The sequence below is a fragment of the Lissotriton helveticus genome, chromosome 10, assembly GCF_964261635.1.
Source record: "Lissotriton helveticus chromosome 10, aLisHel1.1, whole genome shotgun sequence".
Taxonomy (NCBI): Eukaryota; Metazoa; Chordata; class Amphibia; order Caudata; family Salamandridae; genus Lissotriton; species Lissotriton helveticus.
Window position 1 is genome coordinate 132,925,346 of NC_136071.1, and position 18,705 is coordinate 132,944,050.

Consider the following 18,705-nt stretch of genomic DNA (forward strand, 5'->3'; position numbering starts at 1 on the left):
CGAGGTATGTTACTCGTATTTTGTGACCCTACTACACCGCACTACCGGGCTATGACGGCCCTCTCATTTTAGTACTTCTCACGGACTCTTCCGTCACGGGTGTTCTGCTCTTCAAATTCTTGGTTATCCGGTGCTAACTTCCTTCTATCACGCTGAATAAATTCTCTAGTGCCTTTTTTAAGTGTGGCACTAATTTTGATACTACAAGGTCTCACGGCATTTTGATGCTATATATTCTTTGAACTGCTTGGGTTATGTGGCTGTTCCAACATGCTCCAACTTCTTTTTATAGCTAAATCAGACATTTTTAAATGTATAATTAGTATTATTTCTAATATATGTCATTTTTTGTCCCCTTTTTCTACCTTTTTCCTCCTTTTCAAATTTTGAAATGTCATGTGTATGTAAATGTAATTTTGGTGTGTTTTTATATGTTGGGCATTTATTATTTAAGGCATGTATTTATAAGTCCTGATGATGATCCCATACTAACAGGGATCGAAACGTCGTCGACAATATACACTTGATGATTTATATATTGTATTGAAAAAGATCACACAAAGTGTATTTTTACCATCGTCTGCCACAAAATTGAAGTATTTACAGACTGCCCTTTCTTTTTTGCCTTACACGTATGTCATATGTTTTCACATATGTGATAGCAGGACACAGGCTGTGTTCCGCTTGGCAATTGCTTTCCATCTTTTGTAATATATATGAATATTTACACTATTAAATTCTGTCCGGCTGGACAGTAAAAAATATAGATTTCAATTTTGGTCTATATTCATTCTGGTTATCGTATTCTTGTTAATGTTTGGGACCACTGTCTTCTGAAACAAAACAAAACGGCTGTCGGAATATGTCTTTGGGGGCTCCTAGCTGGCCCCCCTTCACCCTGGGCCCTCTGAATCAGGCCTGAGGGGGTTCTCATGGGTTCCCTCTTCTTAATCATGCATTATGTGACAGGCACCAAGGGGTGCCTACCACAGGGTGCACGATTTTCCTCAGCCACCCCTTTCTTCAATAGGAGCCTGTGTTCACGTTCGGAACACAGGCTCCCATTGAAGTCAATAGGAGTCCAACCGAATCGTATCCGGAAGCATCCGGATGTATCTAAATCGCTCGGTCGGCCTCTCCCGATCCGAATCATTCGGAAAGCATTCAGGAACCAATTTGGTCTGAATACTTTCCAGACGAGATCGTAATCGGGCCACTATGTAGTAAACTTACATGTTTGAGTATATCCCTATAGAAAAGATAGATCTGGAGTTGAATACACATAGGTTTGTGAATCACATTTTATAGTACTTTAGTAGTACTATTTCAGTACTATTTTAGTATTACTAAAGTACTACAAAATGCAGTTTGTGAAAATACCTCAATGAATTTAATTAATTCAAATACTTTTTATATTTAAAAAAGTTTAAGATCTTCAATTTTTAAACTTTCTAAACCCTTAGGTGCAGTCAGCAAACAATGTGTTGGCCATTGTCTAACACAGGGGAGGGTTAAAAAGGCCCCTCTGGTGCATTGCATCAGGGGGTTTCCTTTTTACCCCCGGGGCTCAGGCTGTTCGGAAAGAGGTTCCTGAACAGCCTGAACGATTTTTTTTATAGTTTATAATGACAATCAGAGCACTGATTTTCATGGTAAAAGTGTTGTTGCAAAGGGAAGAATCTCCTCTTTCCAATGGGACCCCGCCCAGTGGATTCCTGCTTGGGGACCGCCAAAGGAGAGCATCCCCAAACAGGGCTCCACCCGCTATGCACAAGAGACAGTGGGAGCAGTCCCTTGGGCAAAGGCTTGTATTCTTTCAATGCCCCCTACAAACTGTCAGGCTCTCTGCCCCTCAGGAGGCAGATGTGGACAATGACCCCTGAATTGCCCCCCTGGGAGGGCAGAAAGCCCACTAGACATCAGGGATTGTTTTTTAATAGAAATGTAGGGGTGAGGACTGCCCACCTAGGCATGGACATGCCCCTATTTATTTATTTATTTTATTTTTATGATTTATTAAGCGCGGCGAATACCCGTGGGCGTCTCAGCGCTAAGTGATTCCGTTATTTCCCTTGTGGCTCATAGAAATGTCTTAGATTACTGATCAAACAACCAGGTTTTTAATAGTTTACGGAACTGAAAAAGTGAAGGTGACGTCTTGATGCAGTGTGGCAAGGTATTCCATAACTTAGGTGCCGCAACCAGAAAGCGACGATCTCCCCAAGAGACTGTCTTAGATCGAGGGACCACTAGTTGGTTCAAAGTGGTCGATCGGAGCAGTCTAGTTGGTTTATAAGGTGTCAACTGTTCCTTAAAAAAGTGGGGAGCCTTGTCATGCAGTGCTTTGTACACTATGCATAAAGATTTAAATTTTATTCGGTTGCGGATCGTTAGCCAATGATATTTCTTGATGGTGTTAGAAATTGGAAAGAATTTGGGTGTTCCTGAAAGAAGCCGTGCTGCTGCATTCTGCAATGACTGAAGCTTGTTTATTATCCTGGCTTGGGCATTTACAAATAGCCCATTGCAGTAGTCAAGAGATGTTAAAACCAGGGAGCTGATCAGGGTTTTTGCGGCTGTATCAGGAAGAAATGGAAGAATTTTCCTGATCAGTTTTAATTTATGATGGGCTGTTTCCGCTACCTTATTCGCGTGTGCCATAAAATTTAGGTCCACATCGAATGTTACTCCCAGGTTCCTAACCTTAAGTGCTGGCCTAGGCGGCTCTCCCATGGATAATGGCCACCAGGTTGACGACCAATCAGGTCGAAGGGGTCCGAAAATAAGTACCTCCGTCTTATCGGAGTTTAGCTTAAGGCAGTTAGATGCCATCCACTCACTGATTGCAAGCATTCCATGTTGAAATCGGTCTGCCACCTCTGGTCCATATCCCAATATATATATACCAACCTTTCTGGAGCCCCACAGAGTCACAGAGTGACATATTTACCCTGGATCTGCCCCCTGCCGCAGGGGAGAGAAAGCCCACTATACATCAGGATTTTTTTAAAATAAAAATATAGGGTTGGGGCATCCCACCATGGCATGGCCATGCCCCACCACCTATATATCTATACTACTATTATAAAGAGAGAAGTCTGTCCTTTGAGCCAGGTAAACTCGAAAAGTACACCACCAATCTAAACACCCAAGACATCTATGAAAACCTCAGGGCAAGCAGAAGGACATAGGCGATATAAAAATAAAAAATATACGTTATTTAAAACATTTACGAATAAAAATAAAGTAGTCCCTAGAAAGTAGCGCCGGCCGCAACGTCTGCATGATGACATCGGGAGCGCGGGGAGGAGCGGCGTTCAGGAGCAACAGGAAGAGCGGAGGACATGAGCGCGGGGAGGAGCTGCGGAGGACAAGCGGAAAGGAGCGGCAAGAAGCGGAGGAGCAGTGGCAGCGCGGGGAGGAGGGGCGGATGAGGTAGCGGACAAGCGGTCAGGAGCGGCGAGAAGCGGAGGAGCAGTGGAGTGGTAAACACAACAGCGCGGGGAGGAGCGGCGGATGAGGTAAGTCAAGCAGCCCCGGGTGCGCAGCAAGGGACGGGCGGGGAAACAAAGCGTGGGCAGAAGCGGCCAGGACCAACAAAACGGCCGCTCTGCAGCGCCTCTCCTGCTGCGATGCTGCCCCCAGCCCCTTTCTGCCCCGGGCAAGGCCGGGGCGGGCTGCTAGTATATATATATATATATATATATATATATATATATATATATATATATATACACACACCCAATGCCCACTCAATTAGGAATGAGCCCGACATGTGCTGACTTGCCAACAGGATTTATTTGAGCAAAAAATAGCAGAGGTCAGGAAACGCCAGGCAGACGCGTTTCTAGCGGAGATGTGCGCTTTCATCAGTGCCGGTTCCCGTTTCCTTTTTTCCAGAGCCTTGCACCTGGGGGTAATTAAAGTGTCCTGAGCAGTCTCTGGCCACTCCTTCGTTGGTTCCTCCCCACCTCTGTTCGATGTTGTGCTGCCTCCTGTGCACGTGATGTGACCAGAGGAATGCTGGTACAGCGAGTCCGATGTGTCAGCCCATCCAGTGAATGGCTGACAAATGCACAGTGGCTTGTCTCACTGCGTTGCACTCCTCCGTTTCCTGCATACGAGGAGAGTGATTTGCAATACCTGATGGGGCCCCTGCAGACACACTGCAGCCTCCTTCCCCGAAATGAAAGTCCCAGTATAATAACATGAGACCACTCGGGGGGGGTGAGAGCGCTGTATTTTCGTACCAAACCCAAAGTTTTGCTGACTTGGCGCCTCACACCAGAACAGGAGGGCATGTCGGTAAAGCCAGTGAAACAGCATACTGGCTATTAACATATATATATATCTATATATATATTGAAAAGTCCAAGATACCCAACCTCCAGTCGGTGATTGAGAAACACACGAACTCCAATTTCAGTGATGAGAGTGTTTCTTTATTGCTTGCTTCCTGTGCTCCACAACCGGTCATGACGCGTTTCGGCCAGCCAAGCTGGCCTTGATCGCATGTAACCCCCTGAACGCGAGATCTGACTTAAAATACACACCCACTAAAAGTAAAAAAAAGTAAAAAAACCCACTAAGTGTCACATGGTATAAAACTGCATAGACATTAAAGAAATACTACATATATAAACGTGCATATACCATAATTTACAAAACAATTACCTTGCATTTATAGGCATATTGTTAGGCATATTAATAAAGCACTATATACTGCCACTGACAAGTTAGTGTATATATTGTCCCTGTTAAGCTATATATATATATATATTAGCAGTTAAGAGATTAAAAGTGTATTAATACATTTTTAAACCAGAACCATACATAATGTAATACTAAGAATATTTAGTTTAAATGTTAAAATATTTTTTTTAACTTTCATTCCTATGGGGTGTTAGTTTCATTCCCTGCCACTATTGTTTTCTAGGGCAACGTATTGCAGTATAATGGTTCCCCATTGTCCCAACACCCTCCTTCCTCCCTTCCACATTTACTAAAAAGTAGTATTGGTTTGTGTGTGGAGATCTCCACCACACTGGCAGGGACCAATCACAAAAATGGCAGAAAAGGGGGAGGCATAGGTCTCAGCTAGAAGATTGCGAACTGAAGCAAATAAGTAGCACTACCTTAGTTTGTGAGTTGGGCCCACTCTGCAAACACCGAGAGTTGGACTTTTCCTGGATTCTTTCAATTATGAGGACTCCACGTTATCTCTGTCTGAGATAAGTATGCTTCTAATAAACTACAAGCAATCAACACTGAACTTTTAGCAGGTCGTCACTCTTCTTTTGGGTAAATAACAAATGTAAAACATTGTTAATGCCAAAGTGATGCACTTCTAGAAAGAACAACAGATTGAGTGTTCATGGATATGCCTCTTGTTTTTCTAATGACTGAAGACAACACAATGCTGCATGCTTCTATGTCTGTTTTTGGACGGTATATTTTTAGGTTACACTTGACAGCACAGCTGTCTGCCACTACTCTTCTAAAATATACACAAAGTTGGAACCAGAGCAGTTCCCTGAAGCACATCCTTTCACAGCTAATGACCATTACTTTACAATATTTCAAAATAAAAACATATACATTCTACAAAAGCAAACAGCAAAACTAGGGCCAACACAAAAAGGCCAACAATTTATAATCCCGAGTGAGGTAACTCCTGATAGGTTATTGAATGTACTATGAGAATGTTACTAATTAAACCATTAAGAACACAATTTTAATGCACATGCTAGAAATTACATACAAATATTTTAGGTTCTGTAGGAGCCTTGAAAAAAAAACATTAAGGAAAGGCTGCAGAGTTTATTGATGAAATGGGTGGAGAGTGGTTACATTTAGGCCATTATTACAAATTTGGCAATCCCTCTGAAGCACCGCCACCGCTGCGCTTGCAGGAGCACTGCCAAGCCCGTGGTGCGCCCACCCACTGGATTATGAGTTTAATCCAGGTCAGGCAGGTGGTGCTGCAAAGGTCTCAAGGCGGTGGCTGAGTTAGGCTCATAACACCCCAGAGTCAAAAAGACACGCAGCGGTGGCAAAGCATTCTCTCATCTCTCCCCGGTATTTTGGAATAGTTTGCCTGGTAATCTACGTTCTGGATATAATCTGTCCCAATTCAGAAAGCTGCTAAAAACCCACCTTTTCTAATGTTCCCCTGGTCTCTGATGTTCCCCTCCGTCCCAAGCACCGAGATACCCTCATGGGTGATTCAGTGCTATACAAGCCTATAAACTTCAAACTTCAAACTTCAAACTTCATAGGAGAGCCTTAACAGCAGACCGCCACTGTGACAGCACCTGCAGCACGTTCCTGCAGAATGTGGCATGCACCATGTCGTGCAAGCCACACCGTGCAGGAACGGGGGTGCAATTGCAGAGGGATAAAACATGTGCCAGCCCCCGCATGCACCCCCAGGCCCAGATGCGGCAGAGGTCTCCAACACCCTTTTCATTGTGAGCTCCCCGCCATGAAATGGGCAGTGGAAAAGCAACTCAGAATATGCTTGGCAGTGCTGTGGCAGCACAACCAGCATATTCCTGCCCCTTACTGCTGCTCCACCACCACCACCGGATGCTGGATTCCAGCGGACGCAAGGGTCATGTGACAGTCTGACCGCCACACTCGTAATACTGCGGACAGACCCACAGTGGTGTTGGTGGTCCGACCGCCACTGTGAGTACGGCAGTCCTTGGACCGCCATACTCGTAATAAAGTCAATAATATCAATTTAATTAATATGCATCTAATAAATATAAAATGTAAATCATATATTGAATTTAAATTATTCAATTTAATGAAAAATGTATAATGTTTAAAAATTCAAACTGCACTTCATTTATTTTCATCACAATTTCTTTTTCATAAAATGGTTTGTGGGTTGTAGATTGTATTGCGGAATTTGATGGGTTCGCATTAGCGGCAGTAAGTGTCTCTTTTCATCTACTTCTGATACAGGACCAGCTCACTTCTAGTTTCATGACAGCAACTTGGATCTGTTTGATGACCCAAAAAGGCCTGGTAGGGATTATAAATGTCTTAGCGAGATAATTTCTTCCCTTACCTTATGCAATCTAGTGTTAAAGTTAAAATGATGGGTGCTGAGGAGTGTGTAAGTGGTCCCAGATTATTGTACATGACATCTTTTAATCACTGCTAAAAAGCCAAGATGGGTGAGGTCCCCAGATGCTAGCATCTTAAGCATTGCACATGAATGCAAGTGTTTAGGTGAAGAGAATTTTTGATACTCGTGTTCTCCCTTAGAAATGCCAAGAGATACCAATGCTGCAATTCTCTGGTTGTGGATGCATTCGTGTTCTAATCCCTGAATTTAGAGTTTGCAATCTCCATATCATATCTATAGTATATAGAACTCGTATAGTCAAATAAACAGTTGCTGACTGTTCATCCTTTCTGTCTTTCACTGCTAAGCAGGATCACTTTCTCCAGTGTCTTCCCTTACTCTCTAACACTGTCGCTGCTGCTTATCTCTTTAATCTTGACCAGGTGGGCAAGTGTTTGGACTATAAGAACAAGGCACAGTTTTTCTGTGGGATTTCTTTTCACAGGTATATTGCATATATCCAACCTGTAAGAATGAATGAATCAATTTGAACACACAAATGTACACAATAGCCTGTCTATGTAAATAAAAAAGTTTCTGTATTCTCATATCCCAATGCATCAATATGAATAAGACAATAGTGCCGACAGCACAGTGCTCAAAAATAGTGATTACTTGAATTATACAGTAAGATATATACGTTCATCCAAGATTGTCAAAGAAATAGCCAACAGAAGGGGATCAAACATGGTTTTTAGATCTCCATTCTGAACAATCAATAAACAATTGAAAGTTATATTCTTAGTGCTTCGACCCAATAGCGTCTATCTGTGGGTCTTACCAGAACATATGCCATCTGTCTGTCAGCCTCATTTGCAAACAGAAATTCAAGTTCATTAAGAGGGGATCAACATCTTTCTACAAAGCAGACTATTAGTCAATACTGATTTAAACTGTATGCAGTCAAAAGGCGGTTTGTCTGCATCTGTGTGAGTCCAAGTCCAACCGCTCACTTTTTGCCATAGTGCATCTGCTGGTGTTTGATGAAACAATGTATAACGTGGAAAATCCCTGCGAGCTTGGCTCATTTTTCTAATCTATATTCTTACAACCTTGGGCTTATTTTGTAAAGGGCAGTATGGCACCCATGAGTGACATAGAAAGTGGCGCCCGCTCTTACTTGCAGCCGTTGTGGCATGGCGAATCCAGGAATTGCAAGCACCAGACCCCCCCACACACTTTTACAAGTGGCCACTGCTGCCTGGCGGCAAAAGCAGTTACTGCCACGGGCGCAAAAAGTCTTGCTACACCACAGACCTAATGGTAGCTTGCCACCGCTGTTGGCCTACCAACCATGTTGGAGGTGTTGGAAGAGAGACTAAAGCCCAGAATGCGCCAGAGGGAATGCTAAATTGGCGTTCACTCCTGGGATCTGGCTCCACTGTGTGGATGTGCAGACGGGCCACACTGACCCCTGTTACTGGTCTTGCGCTCACAGGCAGAATTAACAATAATGTTAAGGCTCAGCAAGCTACTTGCATGGGCTACATTTTGGCAGCATGCACTGTGCCCATCCACGGATCCTTTTAGGGCCTGGGCAGTTGTTCTGGGGCTCCTCGCCAGCCGCAACACTAAAGAAGGTCATGTTGGACCTCTTCTTTTGGATGGCCCCAATATTCTTTTGACTAATTCTAAAGATGTCATTATGACATTCAGTGTACGCTGACGCCCAATGTATTGATCAACCGCCCCAATCTTGGTGTTGTTTGTCACTCTATCCTTCCCAATCTGCAAAAAGGAATGACCTAACACCTACATCCACCAAAGACAATCCTTCTCTATGCATTGTTTTTTCATCTTCATTAGCTATTTTGAACAATTCCTCTCTTCAACCTTACATTCATTTTTACCACCACATCCCCACCACCCAGAAAACCACTCAACAACTTTTGCAAGCATTGGCTGTTAAACGTGAAGCACTGTAAATGAAAGGCTCCCACCTCATGTTGCGTCATATCTTCATGTGTACACAATTATTTCACAGTATATGTAAATTTAATATCTGAAACTCTCGATCTAATGCAGAAGCAGATTAAATTTTTATCAAACAAGAAAACAATGTCACTAATATTTTAAATCACAATTGAGTCAAAAAGGTAGATTTGTTTGCTGTGTCTCCAGAGATGCGTTAGCTGTTCACTGATGAGATCAACTACAATTTTCTAGTAAAATCTAGCAAAATAAATAGCTAGTTTCTATTGCTGATTTACAGCAGATCTTCAAAAAAATCACCATGGTTCCACCAAAAGAAAGGACGGCGATTTCGCAGGCAGCAGGCATGCACTTCTTCACTAGCAACAAAGCTCCGAACATGTCAAGCTATTTTTAAATGACTCCGAGACAAGAAAAAAGCCTTACAATCCACAGAAGCTGCCATTCCCTCTAAAAAGTCAAAGAAGCCAGCCAACTGTGAAACAGTGGCAGGAAATTAGCTGCTCACATCAACTCTGCCGGATTTTTCCAAATTAACAAACCGACCAGTTGATTGCCTTCATAGTTGAAATATTAGTATGTAGTGCGTTCCTGCATTCAACACGATTGTAATAAATATGGCTTTTGATTCCATATTAAATTAGCACTCTCATCAATGTTACATTTTCTCTATGTGAGAAAAAAAAGCTCCGCAGAATCTGTTTTTCTTTACATCTTGAAGAAAAGATGGCACTGGTACTAAAAGAAGACTTCAAATTTGCATTTCTATAAGCAGGGTTCACATAAAAGACAACACAGAACAAGGTTTGACAATGTATCTAAAAAGCAGAATGTAGGTAGTGTTTCCTTACAAAAGGATGAATACATTGCCTCCTTCACTGTGCTCTAATGCCTCACTGATAGTATCCCTATTTGCATATGTGATAAAAATTACAAGTCATTATTAGAGCCCTGAACAATCGTGTGAAATGTTAAGATTAATTATTATAGGTGTTCTTTCTTTGCAGATCTCTTGTATTCAGTACGCAGTGTATTGCTTTCGCTTACTGAAACCTAATACCTAATCATAGACCTATATATTTGGAACTGGTGCCTGGATCTTCATTTCCAAACCACTAAGGAAGTGGAAGGATAAACAACATATTAATTACTTCATCAAGGATTTGTTTGAAAATCTGGTGCTGATAAGCTTCGAAACAAATCAGAGGGGACTCTATTCCTGTTACGCACCCAGTCTCTATGTTTAGAATGGATTCGTAGTGTCTAACTCAAATTTTCTCTTTCCTTAATTACAATTATTATACCTTCTGTTAGGATTTTTTGTCATACATAAAAAATATTCCTATTGTTGATACTCTGGCTATTAAAAAGTTTCCCGTAGTAGAGTCAGAAATGTACATACATAAGCTCACACCATATTCTATAGATACTCAATTGTTAGCGTTTTGCATAATGCATGTGCAACAGTGCATGTGCAGCTATACACACACACAGACCTGCACGCACCATACACCACTACAATCACACACACACACATCTGTGGATGCCATGGTCGCTGTTACAAGCCCAACAAGCAAATGCAATGCAATAGGTCTCGCATTAGTGTTGCAAATGATAATGTTTGTTAGAATTTATTTTTATCAATCAATATCTCAGCAGTACCATAAGGAATAAAAAAATGGAAACATGCTCAGTTGCAATCTTTTATGTTTCTTATATTGAAGCTGCACCACTTTCCAAATATGCACAGTCAAATCGTTTCATATTAAGTCCATATTGAAGAGATGAATGTGATTATTTCTTAAGTGCTTTTATTTTTCTGTATATTTAAGCCACAGCCGACGTGTTTCGTTCTGCGAACAGAACTTCTTCAGGGCATTCGTAGATCTTTTGAAGCAAATTAATAGTGTAGAACTATGAGGTGAGAATTTCCTCAGAATAATAAATATTGGTGTGCTTCTAAATCTTGTGATGCACTTGACCTCCTGATATAACAATCCATATGCTCCAAATAACACATAATGATATAGTAATCAATTCCAAATATCCAGTCAGTTTTTCATGTCGGACCCAGTATCCAGCATATTGTGCCAGCAGGGCCTATACGCCTAAACCGATCTCGTCAACGACCCGATTCCCGCCCGTATATGCTCAGTTGTAATCTTGCTTTATATAATTGCATTAAGGATGCAGTACCTTATGTGGCTAGTAGAGGTCCTTTTACAACTCCACAGGGACACCTAGTAGCAGCCTGTGGTACTGCACCCTTTCTTTGCTTCATGTATTTTTGTTATCACTTATGTTACTGATGAGATATTTTTTGATAAAAAATCTAATAAACATTATTTGCAACGCCAATAGCTCAAACTTTCAGTAATTCGGACCTATTACATTGCAAATGCTTTTTGTTTTCTTATGGTGGGTAGAGGTGAGCAACACAGGCAACTAAAGAACAAGGCACCACTAATAACAAGCAGGAGGGTGGGAGATAACGGTCAACGGGGAAAATAAATGCACCATAGCACTGTTTTGTTCTTATGGTGAATATGGAGAACGGGAGGGTAGAAGGGAAAGACGCAACATGGACAAGAGGGTGGGGGAGGTGGGAGGAGGAAGTAGTAATAGAAAACAGGGAATTGGGGTGAGAAGGGAAGAAGCTACATAGTCAATGTTGGAAGGAGTGAAATCGCTACATGGACAAGGAACGACAGGGGAAGAAGAAAAAATAAAAATACCTCAATCACACAGCGATCAGCGGAAGGACAGCAATCACGCTGAAACACTCAGTACTTTGGCCATGCTGCAGCCAAAACAAGAGAAAGTGTAGCCGGCAGACAGTGGCCAATTGGAAGTTAGCAAATAAGAATGATGATGAAACCAGTGAATGGTAAGCAAAGGCTGGGCTGCAAGTCCCTTGTATACAATATCCCTTGCATGTGAGAGCCCATGCACCATTGTAAGTGAGACCTAAAAAGTGGTACACATTCTAGAAATAGAGGCAGTTTTGAATTTGTAGTGAAACGCTGGTAAGATGTTTTAAAGGTATATGTTACTGAATGCACTGAACCACCAGACCAGAAAACAGCCCCAAAAATCTGCCTACATACTGGTCTATAGACTAGCCCTCCTGACAGTTGCAGACTCCACTGTAGGCCAGACCTACTCTTTAGGTCACATGTTCAACTCCTCTCAAGGCTATTTAAGCCTTTCATCATTCCAGTGATAGTCAAATTACATTTCCAATAGTAATATATTTTATTGATGGTATTAAGAACACACAAAATGTGGTAGGGTGCACTGTATACAAAGCATGTTAATATTAGAGCTTTAAAACAAACTCTTCCCCAGTCTTAAGCGCCCTTCCACTAGTGTGTACATGTGTCGCTTTTTCTGTGTATGTTTACCTATGAGGCTTTATCAGTGTGTTTGTGTGTATTTACCCATTTGTGTGCCTGTGTGTGTTTGGCAATATCTTATGTGGGCCTGTTTGGGCCAAGCAGTGTTTAGTAGCTGAGCATCTCTGTGTGTATTAGAGTGTATGCGCCTCTTGGCATTTGTTTGTGGCTGTAGGTGCCAATCAGTATCTATGTATGTGTCTGTGTATGTTTAGCATTGTATATCTGAGTGTCTGGCAGTGTTTAGATGTCTTGTCACGTGTGGCTAGCAGTGTGTTTGAATGTGTGCATTTGTGCATATGGCAATGGGTATGTTTGTGTATAGCAGTGTGTATGTGTGTCTCTTATAATATGTATATCTGTGTTTAGGAGTGGCAGGTATCTGTGCCGTGAGATTAGCAGTGTGTATGTCTCTGAGCTTGTGTATGTTTAGCAGTGTATATGTGTGTGTCTAGCAGTGAGTACATGCCTGTGCGAGTGTAGTAGTGTGTATATGTATGTATAGTAGTATATGTGTGTGTTTGCGCCTAGCAGTTTGTCTCTGTGCCTGTGTGTCTAGGAGTGTGTATGTCGGTGTGTGTGTGTGTCTAACAGTGTGAATATGGCTGTGGCTGACTTGCAGTGTTTGTGTGTACCTAAGTTTTTCTAGCAGTGTGTATCTGCAGGAGCAGTGTGTATCTGCATGTTTAGCAGTGTGACTGTGTATGTTTAGCACAGCTTATGTGGCAGGTGCATGTGTGTGTCTAGCAGCGTGTGTGTGTGTGTCTAAAAGTGTGAATATGGCTGTGCCTGTTTTGCAGTGTTTGGTGTACCTAAGTGTTTTTAGCAGTGTGTGCAACTGTGTGACTAGGAACATGTATGTGGCATGTGCCCCAGTGCATCTAGCAGAGTGTGTGTGTCTATGTGTGTGTCTAATAGTGTTATTATGGCCGGGCCTGTCTTGCAGCGTTAGTGTCTACCTAAGTGCTTCTAGCAATGTGTGCGCGTTTAGCGTGTAAGGCATGATATTGCGCTTGTGGTACTGTGTTATGCTTGGGGTTGATGGGTAGGTCAAGTTATTGGGTTTCAGAAAAGGACCACGCTTGAGGATTAGGAGGAGTTCTTGTTAGTGTCTTCACAGAAATGCATCCTGCTATGGGCACTGCCTGTCAGACCGCATTGCATGCAGCTCTCAACCTCTCACCTGCCTGCGATCTGTGAAGAGAGATATGAAGAAATGCTCAGGTATGTAGCTATCACCTGTGCAACGGGTGCTGTGGCAACAAGACCCAGAGGCAAGAGGGGCCAAACAAAATTCTTACTTTATTTTCTTTACAAGCCAGGCAGGAGCCAGTGGCTCGTTATCCTTATTCTGCCACAGGTTCCCTAGCGACATCACTGGCCTTGGGTTTATACCCCCCTCTAATAAATACCTTGTGTCACTCACGCCTCTCACCTGCTTGAAGTCTGCCAGGAGGGTGAGAAATGTCCCATATGCCTTCCTGTACTCTAAGCTGATGCAGACCTCGGCCACCTGCCCATCGTCCAGCAGGCCCCTAACGTAGCTCGGCCAGCCCCAGCATGGTGCTTGGTAAGGGGGAAAGCAGGAGGCACAAGACCCCCAAAGCCGAGAGGCTAGAGGTGCAGAGCAGAGAGCAGAGAACACATCCGCCCCGGGCACATCCAGAGACGGGGCTGGAGAGAGGCCACAGAGTGGAGGGGAAGGGTTAAGTTACAAGGGGAGATGAGGCAGGGAGTGGGGGGTTGGAGGAAATAATTGAGGTAAGCAAACAGTCAAAGTGGAGAAACAAGACTAAATGGGCTGAGAGTAAAGATGGACAAAAGAGAGTCAAGTGTCATCCCAGGGAAGTGATAGCCTGGGGGCAGCATCTGCCGCCTTGGAAACCGCAGCGCACTGGGAGAGCTGAAGATGGCGAGCCACATATGGCACTCCCAAAATGGGGACCGGAGGAGCAACCACAAAGCCTGGGGAGGTTAGCATGGTCCATGCTGAGAGGTGCTGAGTGGCCTGCTGCTTTGCCCCACTTGGGTACCCAGCTGTACCTGTGAGCCGCGGGGGCAGCAGAAGCGCTGACCTGGGGCTGGAGAGAAGACCGCTGGCCGCCACAAGCCTTTTGTATAAATCCATGATGGCAGAGCTTGCGCAGGCTGGCGCTGCCAGCGCAGGGAAGAGATGATCAGCCCAATGTCTGGGCTCCGCCAACATGCCCAGCAGGGCTGTTGACCTCTGGACCCAACAATACCCGTCCAAGCGGCGGACCAATGGTCACTGCAAGCCCGGGATGGAGCACTCTAGATGATGGCTGAAGGCACGCTGAGAGGTGGTGAGCATTTCGCTGCCTAGGCCTCACTCATATGCCCAGCTGTACTTTTGTGACCCGGAGAAAAGAAGCATCCGTGAGTGGTGTGTGAGGCGGCTACTAAGCTCACAGGCGCAGGGCTGCTTAAAAAATTCAAGTGCACGCAGAAAATAAAACAAGCACTGGCGACGGCGGAAAGAGTTCTTCCTCAAAACAGTTCACACAACAAAGAGTAAGGAAACTATACTTTACCGGGGCACCTCAGCCTGAAGGGAAGTGACATGTCGGCAAAGCAAACAAATTAGGAGGCAGCATAGAAGGACAGTGGAGTGAGCCAATGGTAGGTAGCAGGTGGGAAAAAAGTTAGATTATTGATTACAGCAGGTCTTGCAGACAGCGCATGTGCGTTGGAGCTCAAGCTAACAATTAGTCACCTGGCTGCTGGTTTGGGAGTAAAATACAGCAATAACTTGGGTACAATGGGTGCCTCAGACCCATGAGCCCCAGTGATACTGTACCTCATGCACTACTGCTAGCTATGCCCAACACATATACACTACACGATAAACTGGGGTTCTGCCCAAATTACCCTCCCATACCTGGGCAAGGAGCATCACAAGGATAAATAAGTAGAAAGAGTGGTACTGAGGAAAAAATAAAACATGGACTACTTCAAAACAGGATACAGTTTATTATCCTGTTTTCTACAGTTATTTCTGTCGCCATTGAATGATATAATTTAAGAAGGACAATGTTATGAATCACAGGACAAGGTGGACAAAATATATACAATAGACAAAAAAACACAACAAAAAACCTATAATTGCAATATATACATTATATATACAACAGTGTACCCTAAACAGCAGAAAAAAGGAAGAACACAATCAATTTTCTGTCAATACCCACTCCTTAGTTTGAGTGAAGTATCACAACCAAGGTAGTCCTTATAGCGCGTAAGTTATTATTCCTTCTAATCACCAACAAAGTAGTGATTATTCGAGGCGCCTAATATTAATCACAGAATATATCATATGGTAGGACTCCTTAAGCAGATGTCGACGCAGTCGCGGTCGCGTTTCCGCCAGTGGTTTCTTGTGGCTTCATCAGGACAAGGGTACCCCGAATTAGCGATTCTGGGTCTACAAAAGTATATTTTCAAAAGGCGTGTGTTTAAACACACACCGGGGCGTATCACACACCCTCAGCTGAGTCGCAGGAAAACCTCTACGCCTAAAGCTCCCCAGGTCACCGTTAATAGGAGACGCACTCGACAATCGTCCAGCCGGTCCACCGTCCGAGAGTCAGCAGACAGTCCACATATACACATCTGCACACAAACACACTATACAGGTTATACAGGGTTTTATAACTCGCTCAAATACTCTAAAGTTTCCTGGCTCGTGCGCTGACAGTGAGAGAGTGGGTAGAAAATGTCTTAACCATTTTGAAGAGATACGTTTTTAGAGTTTTTTTTAAAAGACCAAAGTTCTGTGTATTCTGTAGCTCCACAGGAAGAGCGTTCCAGGCAGCAGCTGCTTTCACAGAGATGGACTGGCCACCTAAACGCGCCCTACGAAACCGTGGGATGACCACCCGGCACTGAGTGGCCGATCGAAGAGGGTGGTTCAACGTATACAGGACAAAACGTCTCCTCAGATACGCTGGCCCTTGACCATAAATGGCCCTGTGAGATAGAATGAGGGCCTTAAATTGCACCCGCTGGGCCACTGGTAGCCAATGCAGTTCACACAACGCATCCTGTCTAATGTAATACTTAAGTCTATTGAAGTTCTCTCCGGACAAATGTTATGTTTATACGGTTCCATGATGAAATATCGATTACTAAAACATCGACCTACAAAAATATCGCCACAAATACATCGTCTACAAAAATATCGTAACCATATACTTAAACAAGGATTTACACAAATATCGATATTTTTTTATCGACTACTATAATATCGTTAACAATTATATCGACTACATAAATATCGACTACTACATTATCGACAATATTTAAAATAACATTACCTTCTACACTAATATCGACAACACTAATATCGACTACCTTTCTACTCATATTAATATAAATAAAATATCGTCATTTTCTTTATAACCTTATATACACATTACCTTTCTGTTATTCACTTTTTCATAGTTATTTAAATTCAAAAAAAGCTTTTCTAACATATATGTATATACAATATGTATTATTTATTTATATATAATAAGAAAAAATAAATTAGTAATATAAACTATGTATGACGTTACAACACATACTTTTACAACGCATACCTTTACAACGAAATTTTTACAACGCAAAAACCATTACAACGCATGTATTTACAACGCATATTTTTACAACACAGGTACCTTTACAACGCATACCATTACAATGTAAGTATTAGTAAATATATAATAATTTTTTTAATATAAATTAATTAAAATGAATAGATTTTAATTAAATTTAATTTAATTTCATTTAATTTATTTAATTAATATATTAAATATTTGTTTTTACCCTGTACCCCTGTACCCCAAAAACACAAAACTGAGCCTGAACAATAAAAATACCCCTTTACCCAAAAACTAAAAACTGACCCTGACCCCTTAAAATACCCCTTTACCCAAAAATTAAAACTGACCCTGAACCCTAAAAATACCCCTTTACCCAAAAACTGACCCTGAACCCTAAAAATTCCCCTTTACCCAAAAACTGAAAACGGACCCTGAACCCTAACAATACCCCTTTTCCCAAAAACACAAAACTGACCCTGAACCCTAAAAATACCCCTCTACCCAAAAACTGAAAACTGACCCTGAACCCTAAAAATACCCCTTTACCCAAAAACTGAAAACTGACCCTGAACCCTAAAAATACCCCTTTACCTAAAAACTGAAAACTGACCCTGAACCCTAAAAATACCCCTTTACCCAAAAACTGACCCTGAACCCTAAAAATTCCCCTTTACCCAAAAACTGAAAACGGACCCTGAACCCTAACAATACCCCTTTTCCCAAAAACACAAAACTGACCCTGAACCCTAAAAATACCCCTCTACCCAAAAACTGAAAACTGACCCTGAACCCTAAAAATACCCCTTTACCCAAAAACTGAAAACTGACCCTGAACCCTAAAAATACCCCTTTACCTAAAAACTGAAAACTGACCCTGAACCCTAAAAATACCCCTTTACCCGAAAACTGACCCTGAACCCTAAAAATACCCCTTTACCGATGTAGTATACTAGTTTAGAAACCACTATCTTTATTATTATCCTATCTTGCTGCTCAGCCCTATCTGAGTGAAAGGTAGAATGTTGAGTGAATGAGGTAATATAGAATGTGGTGTGTGGATGTATGAGAGTTGGAAAAGAGGGCTGAGTGGCAAGAGAGCTACTCCTGGTGGGGCTTGAAAGGGCTTAGAAGAGACTTAGGAGAGACTTGAATGATACTTAAATGATTACCTGATTTAACCTTGAAACCTATCAATAAACTATCTTCAATCAATATCACTCGGTTACAAATCATCTTATTACATCTGGCGACGTTTGGACTTACCTACACGGCTTGCAACTTCAAGGATCATCAAGAAACAAAGATTTAAAGCAACAAGTAAGAGAAAAATATTTTTATATTTATTTAAGTTGACTGGCACACATAATAAGCCCCACCAGTGACCTTACATCGTCGCCCTCAACATAAGACGTGCCAGTCCATGCCACATACATCTTAAGTATGCCAGTCCCTGCCTACTGAGTGCAGCGCTTCCTGATTGATACAAAGGAGCGACAAGGACTTTTGCAGTATGCCCTCAATTTCTAGTTTGCTGCCCCTACTACTTTCAGGGAAGGGGAACGAGAGGAGGTGAACAGTATCTGGGCAAGAATCAGTCATCACTGATTTGTTTCGTAGTGGTGGTACAAGAGAAAAGACC

General features: G+C 42.5%; 1 protein-coding gene across 1 annotated transcript in view; it reads right to left on the reverse strand.

Annotated features, from left to right (window-relative positions):
* Positions 1-18,705, reverse strand: part of BAIAP3 (BAI1 associated protein 3) — a 1,057,809-nt gene that overhangs the window by 983,332 nt on the left and 55,772 nt on the right. The window lies entirely within an intron of this gene.